At 31.5% G+C, this 4,541-nt stretch overlaps 1 pseudogene; it reads left to right on the top strand.

The window, feature by feature from the left end:
* The first annotated feature begins 4,173 nt into the window (after positions 1-4,173).
* Positions 4,174-4,261, top strand: LOC128777166 (U2 spliceosomal RNA; annotated as a pseudogene).
* Positions 4,262-4,541: the final 280 nt, after the last annotated feature.

Below are 4,541 nucleotides of genomic sequence, written 5' to 3'. Positions count from 1 at the left end.
TAGGACCTTCACACAGGTTAGGTAGAGGTCCATGTTCCAGATCAGCAGTTATTATGACACATAGCTGAGAGTGTCTCAAGAGTTCTTTCAGCCTTTATTTCTTGCAAACCAACCAGAATTGGCATTGCAAAGCAGCTCAAAAGGTAGTTCCTTTCCTTCTACCTGTTTTGACAGACTACTTCCTGCAAACATGGTTTGTCAGTGTGATTCCTTGTTCAATCTTGCCTTCTCTGCTTCTGCTTCTTGTGGGATCCAAGCCAGGCCCAGGAAAGGGCCTTTCACCGGTTGGCACACACCACACCCATTGATGGGGAAAAATGTTGTGATTTACACCTCAGGGTGCACTTCTTATCTTGAAAAGGGGTTGCTAACTTTTTAAAATAAGAAATTTAGCTACTTCTATCCTATCTCCATTCTCCCACATTCCTGTTGGACACTCGTTCTTTTGTATTATCCTCCTTCCGTTCTGTGGTTTCAGATTTCAGATTTCAGATGTTTCTTGGTTTTGTTAGAGATCCAATTTAAAGTTGTTTTTTATTCTTTGATGGTTTTGAATAATTTGTGAGAAGAGCCATTACTCAGGTATTTTAAAACTGGATATCAGAAGAGATTCCTTTCTTCCTTTCTTTTTTCTACCTTCCTTCCTCCCTCCCTCCCCACCTCTTTCTTTCTTTCTTCCTTTCTTTCTTTCTTTCTTTCTTTCATATTTTTTTAATTTTTAGTTTTTTTTATTATGAAATTTATTGTTAAATTGGTTTCCATACAACACCCAGTGCTCATCCCAACAGGTGCCCTCCTCTTTCTTTCTTTCTTTCTTTCTTTCTTTCTTTCTTTCTTTCTTCTCTTTCCTTTCTTCCTGATGAAGATATTGAGGCTACGAGAAGTTAAATACTGTACTCAAAGTTGGTTAATTTTTCTAATGGTTAATTAGGTCTAGGAAGAAGAAATTCATGGTACAAAAGAATCGACATTAATATTGTTGCCAAATAAAGTATTTATCACGTACACATTGTTTTTTTCATTATTTGATATATATTGTTAAAAAGCAAGCACTGTATTTTTATTTTTTTTTAAGCACTGTATTTTTAAAAACATAACCACAGTACCACCACTAGAACAAAATAAGAAAAATTGCATAATATGACCAAATATACAGTCAATGTTAAAATATTTCTGATAGCCTCAAGTGTTCTTAATTTTTTAAATTAATTTAATTTTTGTTTTCTTCCCAAGTTTTTATTTAAATTCAAGTTAGTTAACACATAGTGCAGTATTTATTTCAAGAATAGAATTTAGTAATTCATCACTTACGTATAAGACCCAGTGCTCATCACAAGTGTCCTCCTTAATGTCCATCACCCATTTAGCCCATTCCCCAACCCACCTCCCCTCCAGCAACCCTCAGCTTGTTCTCTATAGTTCAGAGTCTCTTATGGTTTGCCTCCCTCTGTTTTTATCTTATTTTATTTTTCCTTCCCTTCCTCTATGTTCATCTGTTTTGTTTCTTAAATTCCACATGTGAATGAAATCATATGGTATTTTTCTTTCTCTGGCTTACTTCGCTTAGCATAATACACTGTAGTTCCATCCATGTTGTTGCAAATGGCAAGATTTTATTCTTTTTGATGGCTGAGTAATATTCCATTGTATATATATCACATCTTCTTTATCCATTCATCTGTCGATGGACATACGGGCTCTTCCTGTAATTTGGCCATTATTGATAGCACTGCTAGGAACATTGGGGTGCCTGTGCCCCTTTGAATAGTATTTTTGTATCTTTGGATAAATACCTAGTAGTGCAATTGCTGGGTTGTAGGGTAGTTCTACTTTTAACTTTTTGAGGAAACTCTGTATCACTTACTCACTATTTTATAAATAGAGTAAAACAAGACATTGAGAACCAAGTTGATTTATACCTTTATCAAATTATTGATAGGTCAGGAAATTGTCAAAAATAAATAGGAAGGATTTACACTCCCACATAATAAACTCCATTATATAGATATAATAATTTGAAGAGTGTCACACTGGACAAAACTGGTGAGCCTTGAAAGTTCTGAAATAGATCCTAGTATTTATAAATCTTAGAACTTGCTTAAAAAATAACAAAATTTCCCAAATTCATGCAAAGGGTGACATTAGTATGTGAAAATCAATCTGCAACAACTGACTAAATGTCGGGGAAAAACAAAACAAAAACAAGAATATATCCCTATTTTCACCCCATCACACATATTCATCTAAATTATAATGTTAAATTTAAAAAAAAAGAAATCTTGAAAGAAGTATAAAATGTATTAGTGATTTTCTTATTTGATATTACAGTTGAAAAGGTTTTCCTAAACATGAATGAAAAAGAACCAAACAATGAAAATTGAAACAATGAAATATTTCATGAGTTGTAATTTCTATGTTAAATAAATCAACACTGACAAAAACAAATAAACTGAAAATAATATTTGAAATATATGTGACTAACATATTATATCCTTAAGACATATAAAGTGAAAAATATTTTCAAAAAAGATGTACATCCAAATAGAAAAGTTGGCAAAGGATATAGACAAATAATTAACAAAAGAAGAAATATAAAAACCCCAATAAATATATTAAAATACATATTTAAATTTTACTTGTAATCAAAGAAATATAAATTAAAACATTTCCCCCACCAAATTGACAAAATTTAATACTCAATATTGGGGAGGTGAGAATGAACAATCTTGTAGTTTGCTGGTGGGAACATACCCAACCACATCTGAAGGGCAACTTGGCAATGTATATCCAAATTTGAAAAATTCCTACCCTTGGGTCTCGTCATTTCACGTCTAGGAATTTATCTAGAAGAACTAATCAGAGACGTGTACAAAGATTTATGTACATGACTTTTTATTGTTGCAATATTTATAACATTAAAAAATTGGATAAACCTATATAACCCAAAAAGAACATTAGTTAAATAATTTATGATACATTACTATGATAGAATACTATACAGAATTATTTTTTCCAAATGTATTTTAAAAATCATTTAGTGGCATGAGAAAATGTTCACATATAATATATAATGTGACCTGGAAAAAGTATATTATGAAACATTACATAAAATATAACCTTTATTTTATAGTAATATTATTTATAAACACTTAAATGTACTTCTACTTATTTACTTTATACATTGTACACATGAGAGACTAAAAAATACAACAAAATATATGTGTACATATATTTATATGTTATGTATTCAATAATAGTTTAGAATAAAAATATGCCAAAATGTTAGCCATTGACTGGGTGGTGATGCTATATTTAACTTTAAAAATGTCGTTATCTTATGCATTTCCAAAATTTCCTATATTGAGTCTTTTAGGATGGTGAATTATGACAAAACTTAAAAAAAAACTACTCTAAGTAAGAAATAGAAGTCCTTAATTTTCAGTGCCTTTTTCTCTTAAATATACTGAATTGTTTCACTTCAGCAAACATTTTTTAAAAGCCTGTTGTATAGGACTACGTTAATGGTAACTTTTCTGACATGAAAAAAATGAAAGATCTGTTAACAGTAAGTCCACATTTTCATAGCATATAATAGGTTTCAGCTGGGCACCTGCTGTGTGCTCCCTTTGGAAGGAATACCCTCTGGTTTGTCACAGTTTCCATCAAGCTCTATAATCTTTCACCTGGTCTGCTCCAGTATTCCTGCTACCTGTGTAACTCCTTTAGAGATATACATGTGTCCTCCTCCAGTATTAACTTTAACAACCAACATATTTAGCGGTGGAACATGTACAAGGTTATTGTCATCAAATATGCCATCTATTACCTTTACTAATTAACTTTTCTGAAAGCTGTGCCCAATGGAAGAGACAAGAACTCAAAACAAAGGAGCATTGCTACTGGAAAGAAAAAGCCAAAATGTAATGATTTCAGCTAGAATGATTATATGCCACATCTCTCTCTCTCTCTCTCTCTCTCTCTCTCTCTGTCTCTCTGTCTCTCTCTCTCTCTCTCTCTCTCTCACACACACACACACACACACACAAATGCACCAACTATAAGCTTGTTATAAATAACAAGATAGTTAAATAAATTGGTTAGAAGATAAATATTTCTAAAATTAGTAACTATTTTTTCTATCCCACCAATCTCTGATTAAACAATACAATGACAATCGCTTCTCGGCCTTTTGGCTAAGATCAAGTGTAGTAAACAATACAATGACAAGAATATTGTATTTATAATAGCAACAAAAAAATTTAAATACAAGAATGTGTGGGAACAATATGAAAAAAGCTTCAAAAGTTTATTGAGATATAAAATATTTCAATAAATGGATACACATAACAAGTTTCTGAAAATTGTAAAAATGTCAGTTCTTCCCATTTGAATTTATAGTTTTGATGCTATCCCTATAACTTTTTCTATAATGTGAAAATTTTAAACAAAGTGCATCTGGGAATATAAACAAGAATAGAGAAAACTTCTGAAAAGGGTTCTTAGTGAAAAGACCTTAAAGATGTTCATAACCCTTTTCCTAA

The sequence above is a fragment of the Panthera pardus genome, unplaced genomic scaffold (genome assembly GCF_024362965.1).
Source record: "Panthera pardus isolate Hobbes unplaced genomic scaffold, ASM2436296v1 HiC_scaffold_15, whole genome shotgun sequence".
NCBI lineage: Eukaryota > Metazoa > Chordata > Mammalia > Carnivora > Felidae > Panthera > Panthera pardus.
Note: the sequence above shows the minus strand (reverse complement) of the source record. Positions and strands in the feature narration are given on the sequence as shown.